General features: G+C 42.8%; 1 protein-coding gene across 1 annotated transcript in view; it reads right to left on the reverse strand.

The window, feature by feature from the left end:
- Positions 1 to 16,497, reverse strand: part of CngA (Cyclic nucleotide-gated ion channel subunit A) — a 100,300-nt gene extending 83,803 nt beyond the window's left edge. The window contains exons 1-2 of the mRNA XM_084601958.1: positions 16,361 to 16,497; positions 16,094 to 16,244 (exon numbers count right to left, since the gene is read on the reverse strand). The gene's annotated coding sequence lies outside the window, so the exon portion shown is untranslated. The remainder of the gene's footprint in view (positions 1 to 16,093; positions 16,245 to 16,360) is intronic.
- Positions 16,498 to 17,549: the final 1,052 nt, after the last annotated feature.

Genomic DNA, 17,549 nt, shown 5'->3' on the forward strand with positions numbered 1-17,549 from the left:
AAAAAAAAAAAAACTAAGTGGTAGCTGACAGAAATAAAGGCAACTAACAACTCGTTTTCCCCTAAGAGTACAATAGGATAGCATTTACTTCAGGCGAAAGCAAGCTCTTAATGACGCTAATTAACTAAACAACGTACTGATGTCTACTGCATGAAGTCAAGTCGCTGCATTGGTTTTTGTTGATTTTATTTCACCAGTGCATAAACTGCAATTCAAGGAAGAGCCGGCAAAAGGCGCCCGACAACTTCCGTAGGCAGCTTTTCTCATTAAAAAGAAAAAGAAAAAATCAGCTAAATTGTCGAAGGCAGTTGGCAAAGAACAAACAGTGTACAAAAATTACCACGGCAAATTCGCAAGAAAAATACACAGACCAAATGTGTACAGGTTTAAAACTACATGAAGCACACAAACAATGACTAAAAAATGAACATGAGGGCTACAAAAGAAGAAGTGTACTGATTAAAAATATATTCATAGACTTCTTTTTGTGCCTCACATCAGTACTCTTCAGTAGTAAGGATTCAGTTATTGTAGCGTAGGCGTTCGATATATGATCTGTTACGTGCGTTAATTATGTAATACAGTTGAATCCCGCCACAACGAAATTTCCGCGACAACGAATAATTTTTTATTCCCCACGAGTATCCTATAAGAATTAATGGCCTAAATTTCTCTGCACAACGGACCATTTTTGCAGAGCGTTTCCGCTTCAACGAAATTTTCGCGTTCAAAATCGAAACCGAAACTAGTTTTATTGGCGAGAAGTCCAAGTCAAATCCAAAGCCACATTAAGCATGAAATCACGTGATTGCAGTTCCGCCATTTTGGCTTTGTGTCGTGGTCGCGTTGTTCACTCGCTGCCTTTCTCTTCGACAACGACGAGTTTTCATCCGCAGGACACGATGGCAACGCAAGTGAAAAAACGCAAAACTCTTTCCCTTGAGCAAAAAGCTCAAATAATCGCCCAAGCAGAAAGCGGAAGGAAGAAAGCGGCAATTGCTGAAGACTTCGGAATTCCTGCAAGTTCGCTGTCAACGATTCTAGGCAATAAGGACAGCGTGAGAATGGCACTTGCTTCAGGCACATCCTCGAAGCACAAAAAGCTGACGCGGCCCCTCCATGAAGAGTTGGACAAAGCAGTGCATGCGTGGTTTGTGGAAGCACGAGCCAGCAACGTCCCCCTGTCCGGAAGCATCGTCCAGCAGAAAGCCTTGAACTATGCATGCCTACTTGGCATTGATGATTTTAAAGCCAGCATTGGCTGGCTAAACCGTTTCAAGGCCCGCCATAACATCGTTGGAAAAGTGTTGTGCGGCGAGTCAATGTCAGCAGACGTGGACGGAGCAGCTGCTTGGAAGGCGAGTAGCATGGCCGGAATTTTAAGCAACTTCGCGCCTGCAGACATTTACAACGCCGACGAGACCGGGCTATTCTACGAGATGTTGCCGGCTAGGACGCTCGACTTCCAAGCGGCAGCGCTGTCACGGCGGCAAACACAGCAAAAAACGCATCACAGTGCTGCTTTGCACAAACATGGATGGCTCGGACAAGCGTCCGCCGTTAGTCTTAGGCAAAAGTGCCAAGCCGCGCTGTTTTAAGGGAACTCGTAGCCTACCTGTGCAGTACAAGGCGAACAACAAGTCATGGATGACCCGCGCTATTTTCACCGAGTGGATGATGGCATTCGACCGCGACATGAAGCGGCAGGGCCGTAAAGTTTGCTTGCTTTTGGACAATTGTTCAGCGCATCACTCCGACGAAGTCAAGCTCACTAACACGGAGCTGAGGTTTTTCCCTCCCAATTGCACGTCTGTCTTACAGCCTCTCGATCAGGGCGTGATTCTTAGCCTGAAGCGCGCTTACCGCGGGAGGTTAATTCAGCGGCTGCTTTTTAACACTGAAACCGGCCGAGACACGAAGGTGGACTTGTACGTGGCACTGCAGATTATGTCTGCTGCCTGGAGCACACTGGGGCGCTCAGTAATTGTGAACTGTTTCAGGCACGCCGGATTTGCCGAAGGTCGACCCGTACACTCTGCTGGCCTAACACCAGGCGTTACAGACGACGACGAAGAGGCGTCACCGGCTCCGGGGATCGCGGCCGCCTGGAAAACGCTGGGAGAAATAGGAACCGTGCCGCCTAATCTCGAGCTCGACGAATACATCGGCGCTGACGCTTGTGTTGTTGTTCACGAAGATGTGAGTGATGAGCAGATCATAAAAGCTGCCCGGAATGATAAGGACTCTTCCGATGAAGAAGACGACGACGTACAGGAAGCGCCGGCTGCGGCAACCGCCGTACAGGTGATGGACGCTTTTGATGTCATCAGGAATTTCGTTGCTGTCCGAGACGACGATGTTGCAATGGGTTTGCTGACCGAGTGCGAAAATCGCGTGACGGCGTTGCTCGCCGTGAAGCGTAAGCAAACCAAGCTTACAGATTTTTGGCATTAAACGCCTTTGCTGCTGCTTGGGCAATTCTTTCTGCGTTTCACGTCAAATTTTTGCGATAACGAAGTTCCGCGAGAACGAATTTTTTTTCGTGCACCGTGAATTTCGTTATAGCGGGATTCAACTGTAACACTAAACAATTGCTCTTACCAGCAGTTCTACAGTTGTGGAGAGGTTGCGCGTCCGGGCTCTGATAAAAACAACCTCGAAAACAACGTCCCAAGACTAAATGTCTTCCCAAAAAAAGATGGGTCGGGAAAAACTCCGAAAACAAGCCCACATTCGCGAAGTAGAAAAAAAGAAATGTCCCCAAACACGCGCGGCCAAGCGCACCTTTCGCTTCTCTGGTGTCTGGCTTATTAGGGGTGAATTGCTTTTACTGTCACCTTTATTCATTTTACTGATTTTAGCCTCCCGGGGATAATTGCGCGGTGATGCAGTACCTAGAAGGGGCCCCGGGTAGCAAATAAATACTGTCGACAGCCATTTTTTGACTGACACTTTTTTTCTCAGTCTGTATATATATTCGCATGTGCGGGTTCAGGCTGTCCGCCTCCCACTCCTTCTGCCATTGCTCACGACCATGCTGCAAAATGTTCAACATAGTGAATGTTTGGCTTCACCGGGAAGAGGCTGGCTCCTGGTTTGGCACCTAGCTTCTGTGCAGACTAGCTGTGGGCTTCATTTACTGCGGAGTTCACGGCCACAATCCTTAGAGGTCACCACCGTTTATAAATGGAAGGCGAAGCACCGAAAAACTCCTGTGGCGATATTTCGTCGTTGATTGAAATTTCAGGTCGGCCAATCATGAGGATTTGCCACCAATAACCCCAGTATTGGCATCCTTCAATCCACTCCAGCTATTAAATATCACTTTGTATTCGCCTTTTAAGGGCATGTCATTTGTATGCTGTGCTCTTGTTTATTTTCAATATGAGTTGAAAAATTTTCGAAAAACTATTGCTGCCCAGTTTCTGAACTTCTGTGACAAAGTAGCACTGTACGGTCATAAATTTCGCCCCTTATACCTTCTCCGCCTTTGTGAGCACCCATGTGTGTGTCTCTCTTGACGCCCGAGTCTGTTTTGTTGCTTCTAGAAGGATCCACCGAAAGCTCGCGCAAGCTAACACATTAAAAATGTTCCTTTGTCAATAGCACGGGAAAAAAGATGAGCAATAGAATGCGTTTAAACCGGGCTATATATAAAGAAACAAGAAAACAAAAGTGCGTAGCATTTTTGGGAGAAATGCGGTTACGGTTGCGACCATAAGTGACAACAAAAATGTGCATGTACTATATATAACCACGAGAACAGAAAGAAATGGCAAGTAAGCGGCGTGCCCTTACTTCAGACCTGTCCTTGGAAGAAGCAGTCTCTTCACTATTATTTCGTAGTAAAAAAAAAAAAAAAAGTTCTAACTTTGTAGGCACGCCTACCATCTATGCCTTTCTTCTAGAAGACGTCATATGGCTAGGTTACCCCATCCTCGTTTACGGGTTCATCAGTTTGCTTTCTTCCTGCCCTCAAGATGTGCTCCAAGATGGTCTGGAACCCGAATCGACGCAAATTCGTCTACCTTAGCTTCTTGGTGACAGCAAGCACCCTCTTATGTCGCCTTCAAGACGTGTATTTTTGCTAGAGGGCTTTCTTCCACATTTTGTTTAACTTTCCTCTTTGTTCGATTCATCTATTTCTTTCCATATTTTATGGATATTTTCTTACTTTCCCTGTTTTTTTATAGTTTTTGGACGTTACCTGCTCCTGTCTGTGTTGGAGGCGGTGCACAAGGGAAAAGTAAAGAGAAACATACAGTTTTTTTTTTTTTTTTTTTTTTTTTTTTGCTGTGACATCGGACCGCCAGACTACGCATATCTTTCTGAGCAAGGCGTTGGTAAGATGAGCGACGTCTTCAAGCTTTCCGGTCACGCAGGAAGCCCACCACATTTTTTTGCTCTCTTCTTTCGCAAGATGGTTTGGACCAAACTTTCTCGGGCATTCAGCGGTTGGCGAACAAAAGTTATTGTTAGAAAAAGCGGTCGCGGAGTTGAAGCAATGTCTTTTGAGTGCCGCTAAGCAGTCATTTATCGAAAGGCATGGAATTACGGGCAGAAAACGTGCGTTGAGAGAATACGCTGCGCTATTCACTGAAAATTTTTCGTTTCTGGTCTGTTTTCACTACCCTCAAGTCAGTAGTTTCCTTGGATTTGGGGACGATTAAGTATAATAAGCCAAATTGTAATAAAAAAAAAAGTTATTGTGCCCGTGTAGCAGGCTGGGTGCAGGTGGATTTTTTTATTGCTCATTTAGCGTGAGAATTTCGCGTCATGAAATAGCAGAATAATTTTATGATGCCGTCGCACTGCCCTTGCAAACAATGAACAGGTACCAACGCATGCATGGAAAGGTTTTACGGTTTGTTTAACTTTATAACGGGCATGTAGGTTTCCTATATTCTCGCTTACAATAATGCGCACTTATCCCAAATACCATGGTACGTCAGCATGATTATTATTTGGTCCATTTGATGCGAACCTAACATATGTGAGCAGCTAAAGGCATGCGAACAAAAAAACATTTCCAAGAACAAAAATGTGCTAGGAGATCTCATGCAGCAAAGCTGCCAACTAAAGAGCCCTTAACACAAAGAGTAGATGCAAGGGAATACAGCCGACAAATTTGACCATGCGGTAGTCAAAACATTTTCAAGGGACGTTCTGTAGTGTTATGGCCTGCTTAACTGGGTGGTAAACTCTAACCCAGTGTAACAGACGCTAGTATTATATCCATGTTGCTTTCTTGCAGAAGCATTCACGCCCACCAGAGGGTCAATAATTGCCCAATGGAAAAAAAAAAAAAAAGAATTGATGCGTTTGGTCGGCCACGCCAAGAGGAACATTATGGCGCCGCGGCAAGGACGACAACGCATCTTAGTACAGCTTCAAAGGATCTACTGCGGAGCCGCTGCTTCAATCTCCAATTTTATTCTCTGGCAAAACGAGGACGAGGAAAGAAGCTAGAGAGGTTTTCCCCGCCGCATATTTCAGAGCATAAACAAATAGGTTTGGCTAAAAACGCCACCTGCAGACTTCCACTGTTTCGCGAGAACTGTGTTCATTTTAGACCATACAAAAGCCTAAAAGAACACAAACATGCATTGGTAGAACAATAAGAAGTACATGGTTCAATTTTATGAAGCAATAATCCAAGCATATGGCTTTCGAGACAAATATAATCTTTTCTAAGTAGCGCTTCTCTTCGAGTCAGTTCTTGTTGCAGTTAAGGAGAAGCATGCAAAAACAATCGCAAAATAGGCTTCTTTTCTTTTTTTTTTTATCACAGTCAGCCGCTATTCTAGGAAGGCCGGCACACAACGCACAAAAACCAAGTGAGTCTTCCAGTGTCAACAAAAGGCTTGGCAGCCTCGTAGCGGGTCACCCTCTTTTCGATGATCACTAGGGGGCAGGGGGGAGAGGGGGGGGGCGGCAATAGTAGCCCAGTTTTAGGACCTTCCTCACGGCACCTTCGTCTCTTCCTATTTCCTCCGCCCTTAGTTCAATTGTCTACGCACACAGTGACTGAATTGTTCTTGCCGAAGAGGATTTCCCGACTGGGAGTCCTTTCAGTCACGTTCTTTGCAAGTTCCGCTTTTGCTTTATCCCCATTTACTCCACTGCTTCTACTCTTGTTGGTGTTGACTAACGCTCTGTTTCCTGCCGTTATTTATTTTGTCGGCCCATGCTTCTTGTTCCTACTTTACTTAATTTGTGACAGCTTGTTGCCTCTGCAAGTTTCTAATGAGACTATATTTCGAAGAAGGAACAACGGCTTTATTGGTTTCTGAGTGTACTAGCATTGCCACTACCACAAAATGGCGAGGTACGGGTTAGGGATGGGTTCAAAAGTCTTTGCTTCCCCAATATTCCGCTAGACTCTGCCTTTAGGGCTGGGATCACGTATTGACGAAGTCGTTATTTAGAGCTTCAGGAATAACGAAGTTCGGTGGCGGTAATGTAATCAGTGGCTCGAGTGGCTGCTCTATATTGACTTCCGGGATAGCAAACAGAGTCCAAGAGAGTGGGCTTCCAGGCTTGTTGGAGCTGCTATTGGGCGGTCGCCATATTTGTGATTATAGTCTCTAACACAATCTAGAAAGAGGAACAGTGCCTGGTAGAAGGCAGGGACAGCTTAAATAAAAGGGTTAAATAATTTTTATTATGTAAACCTGAATTAATTGATGCCAATTCGGCTGTTGATTCGGCAAAAGAAAAGTAAGTTTTTTTGCCACAGTGAATTACTTTTAGAATAGAAACTAAGTTAAAGCTACCCTGCCCGGTGCTCTCAGTCACCTGATGTTTTTAAGGGATACATTCAAGACCTGCTCTTCTACTCAGGCTTCAACAAGCCAAATAATGCGGAATTGAACATGATAGCCAGTTCCGGATTACGCTTAGATAACTTGTTTTACAGTACTATGAGTAATATCTTAATTGGCTAAATTTAACGCGCCTCTCTTTTCAGAGCCTTGGTTCTCTTGCATTTTGCGTCATATCCCACTCCGTATTTCACGTGGTCTGGCCCATTAATCACTTTACATGCTTGTTGTGCAGATTTGCATAACCGTTTACAGCGCTCACTAAGTACGCCGTTCCTGCTGGCGTCTTGTACTTATGATTTCGAGCCTTTCAACTTTTATTGGCCAGACTTCACCTCTAATTAGAGTATGCATGGCGTGCTTCACCTTGAAAACTAAACAATTGCGGTGAAGGTACCAATTGATCGCGACGATATGGTGGAAGGAGTAGCAAGTTTCTTGAAGGTATAGCGTCATCTTACAGGTGGAGTGCACTAGATGAGACAAGGTCAGAACTTCTATCAATTTCAACTGTCGAAATAAAGCTCGAAATCCTGAAATATTTCAGCATTGCGATTTTCGCAACAGCAAATAGACTGCGCCTGAATCATGAGAGGTTCAATCTATGGCCCCTCTGTTCTTGACTGTTTTGATTTTTTGGCTGTTTTTACATCATATGAATGTCATCAATATTTTTGATGCTTTGCAAAACGTGATGGCTTAAGGTTGTGTTCACAGTGCGTTATCAATTTGAAAAGCGTGATGAGGATGTCAACAAAGGCAATAAAAAGGGGTTGGCTACTAAAGCTGCGCCGGCTTCTTTTCCTGGCACGAAATCATTAGGTTAGAGTTAGAGGAGCACTTACTCATATGTGTAAGTCGCGTGCAATTAAAGATAGTGCGAATACCCAATAAAAGTTATTTATTGTGTGCGTCCTGCGACCTCAACTGCCATTCCTACGGGAAGGTAGTGGTGCTCACATCCGTTTTTTGTTTTTTTCGTCAGTGTAGTTTGACGGACCTGATATCAGCCTTCTTAAAAGCAAAACTATATTGTAAACATTCTCAACTTCTGCAAAGCGCCATAGTAATTTTTGGACATTCGGCAACAAAAAAAAAAGAGATTTGTTTGAAACAGTAAGCGCTTCAATCAGTGTATCTCTGCAAAGAGGTTAAGAAAATTGACCGTCTTTTCTAGATGCGAAAGCTTTACAGCCTAAATACGGAGCAGTGTATAAATAGGCCGCAATGATAAATTACGTCGTTCAGTAAGTGATCGAGCTGTCTATTCTCCGCTTTCTGCATGGGAAACATTAAGAGCGAAACGTGGCACACCGGCTCCTACAAGTGCCTGCATTGAATAAACCATGTGTAAGGCGGGGGTTTATTTCTAAAATCTTGAAAACAAAAGTAGGCGTAACAATTGCCCGAGATCTGCGAGACTAGCCAAGGGCGTGACCTGGGCGATGACCACGCGGCTACAACGTAAGCCCGCCTGCTTTACACCTGCGTCTTTCTCTCCCTCTATCTTTTCTTTCTTCTCTATTTTCTCTTCTGTATGCACGAGGCAGCGGAGGTGGCTCAGCTACAGAGCCAGTAGCAGGCCCGTGCATTTTCTTTTCCTTCTTCCTACAGCCACAACAACCTCCGTCGTACTGTTGAAAATGAAGCACATTGTTACCGCTCTTGAAAACAGTGATATACTATATGCAGGAACGTTAAACACAATTGAATAATTATTATTTGTAAACGTGTTTGAACCAATAAATAATAATCAGGTTATGTAGCTGAACTGCGGCAAGAGATGAACTTATAAGCTGCTTTTGGTGATTTAAAACTGTTTTCCATCCTCTCCAGACGCACGCCATTCTTCGATACATAAAGAAAATGATGGCGCCGTCAATTTATGCATTCTAAACTAGGGCAGACCAGACCATATCATCTTGACGAGTGAAGAAATAAAACTGTATAAAATATGCTAAGTACGATTTTCTTTTTACCATGTGTGATAATGAGTTTGTTAATCGATAAATGAATAACCTCGCAGAACTGGTCTATACAGAATTTCAGTCTGACCACAGACTAACGCATATAGTCACAAACGATGACTGCAGAAATCCGAGTTGTGTCTGAAGCCACGGAAGCATGCTGATGGCAGAGGAGCCGCCACGCGCGGTGATCTTCGAGAGGCCAGGAAAGAAGAACATCCGGCTAGACCCTAGGCGCGTGACGAGGGTCAGCTCATCGGTAGCTTGGCATCGACCGCAGTCTGTTGCCTGCCTCTCCGCGTCCCGGTAATCAGAGGCGGGCCTGAGCGTCGCAGTAATGAACGGTCGGAGCCATCAGCGCCATGGTGCAGCTCGGCCGAAATTGCCCCCCTCAGGTAGACGTTCATCTAAGGGGACACCTGACAGGTATATAGCACCGCGCCTGCTCCCTGTACCTTCCCGGCACAAAACACAGCGTGACAGCCGGTGTTTTCTCCCGAGGCACCGAAGGGCGCAGGTCGCAGCTTGGGCGAGCAGGCAGCCATAAAAGCGTCCAGGGAAAAGGCTGCGTAAAATTTACCGCGTTGCTGGCCATGAGCTGGACCCACTCTCCATGCCCAAAACTTCCACTCGTGACAGAGAAGGGCTATGGCTCGTACACGTAAGCCGTGGTCCTCGAAGTTTCATGCTAGCTATCAGAATCCTGCCCTCAGCAGTTAAGCATGGAGCCTGAACCTACAGAAACAGTTTCTAATAAGGGAGTAATTACTCATTGCATCCACCCAAGCGCAGCTATACGGCTACAAAGGAAAGCTATACAGCTTTCTCAGAAACATCGTAGTGGAAGAAAAATTTGTCCTGATCCGGGAATCGAGCCCGGCACCACCGCCTTTCCGGGGCAGTCCTACTGAACCTACTTTGCATCATAGAAACAATTTCTGTGATGCAAAGTAGGTTCAGGTGCTGAGTGGCGCCAAAAGAAGTAAATTACTTCCTACTGGCGCTGTCGTGCTTAAGATATTAAATCAATCAATAATATAGAGTTTAGAATAAGCACGTAGGCCTCCTGTATTAGCAGGGAACAGGCACTGTCGCTGCATATGCGAAATTCAAAGATGAATTTTTTATGTGTATGCTATTTATTGGAGCTAGATGTTTAAAGAACTTGAAACGCTGGACGGCAATGCTTCCATCTATTCTGTTTGAGTCTGGCATAAAGTTAACCCCAGAGTACAGCGAATATGCATCGTCAGAACATTTTTCGAGCTCTGAGGCTAAGATTAAGGCAATAAAGACTTTGCTTTCAATCGCACGTTGGGCTGTTCCGAGATAAAAACGAGAAAATGGCTACCTTGTGGTGTGGCCAATGTTCGAAATTTTGCTCAGATGCTGTGTCAGAACCCCATCAAAACGAAGCTTCTTCTCTTCTCTTTTTTTTTTTTTTTTTTTTTTTTTTTGCAGCTTTAGATAGAAAACCAAAGTTTCGTCATATTCTTTGCACTGCAGCAATGAAAAATCTGATAAGTTTAATCTGTATATCTATACTTAAAATACACTGCTTTTTGAAGCTTGCAACAGCGCCATAGGAAAGCCTTCGCAGTGTTTTTTTTTTGTTTTTTGTAATGGGTGTACAAGAAAATATTTCCATTATTCTGAAGTGACGGACACTCTGGTCATGAAGAGGACACTTTCACCTAGGGAGCCTCGACATTGCATCGAGGCTCCCTACTTTCACCGAAAGCGGACCGTTTATAATCGAGAGACGAGGAAAAGAAAACGAAAAGAAGAGATTCAAGAGCCATTATCACCACCTCATATTGCCCGTAAATTGCTTGCGCCGACACAAAGGTTTAAAAGGCTTGGGCGCAGGCCTCGGAGGCCACACTACATTGTTATTTGCTCCAGAACGCCGGAAACGAGTGTTTCGCAGGGTAAGCGACCGAAGTTTATTGGGATCAAGCCAAGGCAAACACCTTATATTCAGTGCTCTCGTCAGTAAATGCATCGGTTCATGCCGGACAAATATTAGCATAGGTACAAAGAAAAAGATAGCCACTTTATACAAAAAATAATGACTTGTTAACGTTATTGTCAGTGTTCCTACAAACGATTACGAATTAGTTTTACTAATATAAAAATAAAATGCTGTGGAAAAGAAAAAGATGGCACAGGGAGGAGCGTTTGCTTCCATTTCATTCCATAGAACATTTTGAAGGGACTGCACACTTCATGTAGACGCATAAAAATGGACTGTGTACGGCGGCTTGACCAGCGAAAGTTTAGTCAAATTTGACAGCCACTTTAAACACACGAATATGGCTGGTCGCTGTTTTAAGCACGCAGGAAGGTATGTATATATGTGCCCAATATGTAGTCAACTACTCGCATTCTGCTTACTTTTTTGAGCGTGTAGGATACACCTTTGGTGAAATCAACAACACGAGCGAAAAAAAAAAAACCGCTATTGTATGTGCAGATCTTGTATCCCAAATTTCGGGATGTTGCCCTGTTTTATGCTACAGTTTGTGCATTTCTTGATATAGTCCTTCGTGTTTATGCGTGCAGGTGTTTCCACGTGTTCTTTAAGGAAAGAAGTTATTTCGGCGCTGCTCGCATCATTCAACGTCTCACTTTTCTCCTCTCCAGCCGGAAGGAGACAGATGAAAGTGGCGGCGAAGTTCGAGGAAGGCGCTCATTTCCTTCACACCTTATTGCGAGAGCATCACTTCCTGACACGGATGCGCCACAACTAAACGAAAAACGGTAACTGGAGGGGCAAAGTAAATAGACGCAGGGAATTTCTGAGAAGTCAGCGCGCGATCGTCTGTGATGAATCGCCCTCTCGAGCTTATGAAAGAGGCCGCAAAGCCAAATGAATTAAAAGGCAGTCGGATATGAAGAGCAAATAAATTATGAAATTCTGAGCTACTGCGACTCGATTAAAGCGGATTTATTTACTTACTTATTTATTTATTCAATAAAGTATATCACTAAGTTTATTCTCTTAACTCCCCACCAGTTCGGATTTCGTCCCAATTATTCAACAGAACTTGCGCTATTAGAATTAACTGACGCTATGAAATGTTTGATAGACCAAGGACTTTGGGCGGTAGCTGTTTTTATAGACTTTACTAAAGCTTTTGATACCATTAACCACACCATACTTTTTTCCAAACTGGAGTCTCTGGGAAAATGCGGCCCAGCATTAACATTAATACGCGGTTATCTTACTGACAGAATTCATATGGTAAAGTTTGCCGACCTTTTATCTCAGCCAGTATCCATTAACCAAGGTGTGCCACAGGGTTCAATTTTAGGACCACTGCTTTTCTTAATATACATTAGCGATCTGCCTAGTTATTTCACCAAATCTAACTGCATTCTATACGCCGATGAAACAACTTTATATACTAGCGAAGGGAACATAAATGACCTGATCACAACATTGAATGCTGAACTTGAAATTCTAGTTCATTGGTGTCAAGATAATCAGCTTGAAATTATAAAAAAAACACCATTTCATGGTCTTTCATTCGCATAATAAACAACCGATTAATAGTGCTCCGCTTTATTTGGATAACCACATAATTCCACTTTCTAAATGTACTACATTTCGTGGCATCCTACCAGAAGCACATTTAATATTTAGCATCCACACTGAATCATTATAAAAAAAAAAAGTTGCCTTTGGCATTATAGGGTGCTTTTTCGAACACGTCATTACTTTCAGCTCCATATTCTTCGCACCCTTTATTTCGCATTTGTTCACAGTCACTTAATCTACTGCATATAATCCTGGGGAACTACATATCTCACTCATATGTCAAGCATCCGTCATTTACAAAACTCTGCAATTCGGATACTTACCTTTTCCCCGTCCACTGCCTCAGCTGCCCCTATATAGTGTAATCTTAATATCCTTCCTTTACTGAGTCTGCTCCACCTAAGATTAGCCACACTTATATACAGCGCTCGCAATGGTGACATTGTCATTAGTGCCCTTCCGTCATCTTCCCTCATAAACAGTAATCTTACTAGATTTTCCCAAAACGACAATTTGCTACTTCCCAGAGTTAACACTAATTAGGGCAAACAAACCATTTTGTTTTCAGCATACTCTACGGAATTCACTACCCTCGAATGTTAAAACAGTTCGGTCGTATAGGCTTTTCACTAATCACATCAAACATTTTTATTACCGAAGTTATATAAGCACACAGTTATGTTTTTCATTTTTTTATGTATCGTTGTTCTTGTTGTTCATGGGTTTTAACATATTTTAATGTTCAATTTCTGCCATATTTGTGAATTTGTTTCAAGAATTTTGTTATAGGAGGTCCCTCTGACAGCTTCGCTTTGGGACCTCCTTCTGTACCAAATAAACCGTACTAATTTGTGTAATACATGTCTGACAATAAAAAACCTGAAATTTATTCAGCACCACTGTACTATAGTGCGAATAAATGTCGGCATACGTGTTGAACAGCACCTTTTCAGAGCCCCCCCTCCCCCTCCCCCCCCACTGGTGTCCAGAGCTATGATGGCCGCTCCTGGATGTGGACGCATCAAAAGTGAAACGAAGGATAGAAAATTTAGAATGCATTGGAGAGAAAAGATAGTTTACTCAGCACCGCTGGCACAGACCTATCTTTTTTTCAGTCATTCTTAATGTTCTGATTGGTGTTCATCAGCTTCGTGAAGGTAACAACTTCGACTACGAATTTACTTATTTTTCTACCCCGACACCCAAGACTGAAACTCGTTTTAGCACCTGTTTCTGAGGCGAATTTTCTTTTTTCGTTAAGGCCAGCTAACATTTATGATGAATTCGAAACAATGCCTTCATTAAAAAAGATGAAGAAAAAATAAAAGTGAAAGCATGAAATATTTCCATTAGTGGATATCTCTTGGCCCTGCTGACGTCGTCAAATTCTCTTTAATCTTGACTGACAGTGTGGAAATAATATACAATACGCGTTTTTGATGCGTTAAATCCTGCAAGATGGACGCATTTACTCATTCGATGGCAGTTTGCTGCTCGTCCAAGATGCACTTTTCACGACACTTAGTCCAAAGGCTTCTGACGTGGTCAGTGACATCAGGCTCCTCAATTTCTACTTTTCTTACAACTTGTCATTCTTTCCAGGTAGAGTGAACATGAAAGAACTGAAACAAGAGGCAATCATCGCAGACCTATGCGTAAACAAAAACAACAAGCAATGTGATTTTCATCATTTTCGTTTCTTTTCTTTGTTCCTGTTTCAGGACATTCAGAGGCAAATTTTAACTAAATATTCCTTTTCTGAATAAGTCAGAATAGAATACTGTAGTAATCATTCTAAATGATTACTATTCTACAAGGAACGCCTTAGTGGGAGATCATAAAATAATGCAAAAATCTTTTACTGACATTTTTTTTTTGTGCGCCGGAAAGGCACAGCGTAAGGGCATTCAGGGCACTACGCCGCTGTCGAAACGCGGCTGCCGTCACCTTGGTCGAAACTCGGAATCATATCCAGCGTAAGATGGACAACGGAGACAAAAATGGCGACGCCCTAAACAGTTGAAGAAGCAAGGCCTACTTGGACTGCATTTTAGTTCGCTCGTTTATTATTATTGTTTTTTTTTTGCTTCAACTACTTATCGCAATTAAATGACTGCTGAGTAGAATCCAGAAAAATGTTTCTAGAAGATGCAACAGCAACGAAACATTACTTGATATATAGTCGCGATACATACTTGAAAAATCTGAAAACTCTTGTCTGCGGTTTCGGAGGAACAGCGCTAAAGATGCATTTTCAACAAGAAACGTCATTCTCTGACACGCATACTACGCTTTCTGAGAATAATACGCGCATGAAATCTCATATGGAACAGTCCCGCTCATAGCGTTTACATCAGCGATGATTATTGCTTCAATACTACTAGCAAGAACAAGAACAAAATGGTTTCAAAGAGAGAAAAAAAAAAAAAGAAAACGAACTCACTTTCTTTTTGTAAAATAAAATAAAAACATACAATTGTGTCTTCTAACTACAAACCAAAATAGAAAGTTGATCTTGATTCCCCTGATTTTTAGATTGTACATGCACAGATGCCGTCAAAGTCTGTAAAATGGCATCGTATGGGCGAATATTTTAAATATTTTACGTTTCAGTTGAATTGCTCTTTATTAGACAGAACGAATTATTCTGCTTTTACAAAAATGTTGAGTCAATGCTATGTGAAGGTGTCACTCCATTACTAACTCGTCTGTAATATTGTGCACCACTATAGGGAATATTATCACCATCCTTGAATGTCTACTCACAATCCAGAGGACTTCGAAATCTTTTATGGCTAATTGAGAAATAGAAAGCGCCGAGCGCGGAAAGAGCGGCATGAACGATGCTAAGATCAGTGGGTGCTAGCTACATAAGAAAAACAAAATGTTGGAAGAATCAGTTCTTGCTTCTTGGAGAAGAATTGTTCTCCTTAGACTCTGCAGCAGCACAGCTTCCATCATAGCAAAAAGGTTATGATCAAGCACACTTCATCAGTACAGCCGCAGCGGAGAGGGAGGCTTCTTTCATCTAAGCTTGGTCGCAAACCAAGAGATTGTGCATCAAGATGCTGCCAGGCAACCGACCGGCAACTAAGGCAACCGGCAAGCCCTTCTATATTACTTTTGACAGAGAATAGGTCGGTGGACCAGCACCGTAAATTGCTGCGTCCTGCTTTAATCAATGCTGCCGAAGTTCCCTTGATTTCCGTTTGTCGAGAAAAGAAGCGAAATATCACTTTCAACATCAAGTAGCTCGGTAAACAAAGCCAAAAGCTGCGCAGGACATTTCGAGAAGCAATTTTCTTTTTCTTTTCAATCCCCAATTGGCCTCATTTTTTTACTAGGTGTTTTCAGCATGACACGCAACAAAGTCTTGGTTAAAGCATCGTATTTATATGAAATACAATAGACGAGCAGTCTCAAAGTGGTTTGTCTGTTAATTTTAGCAGTCATATAATGAAAACGCTATATACGTTATACCTGCTGTAATAAATGACTCACTTGCTGTATAACATATTGCAGTCAACTGAGCCCTAGCCTCTAAAACCTTCTTTTTTTTTTTTTTCTTATGTGTAAATGAAAGATGATTCAAGTATTCAAGCTGTTGGATTCTTACTTGGTCGTTAGATACAACTAATCAATTCAAATTCAATAGAGCGATTGCAGCGTCTCCCTCGAACAAGAGCTGGGTCGGAGGGGTAACAATTATCTTCGACGCTAGGATGAGGCTCCACATTAATAATGGATGAGGCACCTACCTTTGGTTATGATCCGTCATCCGCCGGATATCACTGACGAGTCGGAAATGGCACCAACGTAATCCGCTTGAGACGATCTAGGATGATCCCATACTGAGGGCAGGTTTGCCAAATTGATGTGGTTGGCTGAACAGGAGCCCAGTGCGCCAAGCTGTAGAGACAGGCAGAAAACATTACGTAAGATCACTGCTTTACGTTCGCACAAAGGAAGCACACTCAAACAAACCCAACATTGGCTGGACTACGACGTCAAAAGCAGCACGCGACCTGTTAGCAGCAACGAAGATGTGTAGAACAAAGCGTCGGTAGAGAACAGATGCGGTAAGGATCGCGTACGGAGCAACTTGTTCATTTTAACAGTCCTTTCAAGATTTGCATATTCCCGTGCAACAATCGAATAGGAAGTTCACCCCGCGACATCCGACCCAACGACGGAACCATCGATGTATCCCCTCCAACCAGGAACTTCAAGTGTACTTCCTGGCACGTGCGACTCCTGCGTTGAAGTTACACTGGGAGGGCAGAATGTTTTTTCTCATCAATATTTTTTTCTAGAAAACTATGGTGGCTAGGTTTGCCACGTGTCTTGCTGCACCCATCTGTCATCACGATCTCTTATTTACAACAAAGTAAATATTGCCAGATATCAATGCAATAAAAATGACATGATACAAAAATTTCACTCTTAATTGAGCAACTGTGCGGGAAAAAAAAGCTAAATAAGGAAAATGGTAATATCATTAAAAAGAATAAGAAGGAGCCATGTTGCCTAAAATAAAAGCTTTCTATCTCAGAGTTAATGGAATTACATGAAATTTAGCCTGGCATGTGAAGTGGTGTATAGAGGTACATACGAACAAAAAAAAAAAAAGGGTTGTGATTCCTCCTTGAAATTTTTAGGCGCCGAAGTTGACACCAACGGAAGAGAAGTAGGAAAGAGAGTAGAGCTGATAGGAGAGGGAGAATTGATAGAGGTTATGCAGTTGGGCAATACCACACTGTCATCACTGTATGGTGTCGGTGAAGGGGAGAGGGAACACGACGTGCCAGCCGCTGATTGGCACACTACGGGATCGCGGCATGTGAAAGCAAGCTATAAATCAATCAGCGCTAGCAATTCCTCCGTCCAGAAAGAACACTAGTTCTAACTGGATCTGCCACCGCATGAATCTTGTTGTTGTTCTCTGTATCTTTTTAAATTCACAAGACATTCCAAAAAGTTTTAGTTGTTCACTTGGTTAAAAATATAGAACTTGAATTTTCAGTACTATAAGAATGCACGGCAGTGAGATTTCTTTGCAACAAAAACAGTGATGGAGTTCAACGGTGTAGAATGCTCAAAAAGAATTTAAGGCGAGCAAAGAATATTTTACATCTCAACTTCTACTGCGCCGTTGTTTCAAGCGCCGATCTGAGTGCTTATTTTTTTTTTTTTACATTAAGCGTGTACTTCCGC

The sequence above is a fragment of the Amblyomma maculatum genome, chromosome 4, assembly GCF_055883805.1.
Source record: "Amblyomma maculatum isolate TAMU_Amacu chromosome 4, ASM5588380v1, whole genome shotgun sequence".
In the NCBI taxonomy this organism is placed as follows: Eukaryota; Metazoa; Arthropoda; class Arachnida; order Ixodida; family Ixodidae; genus Amblyomma; species Amblyomma maculatum.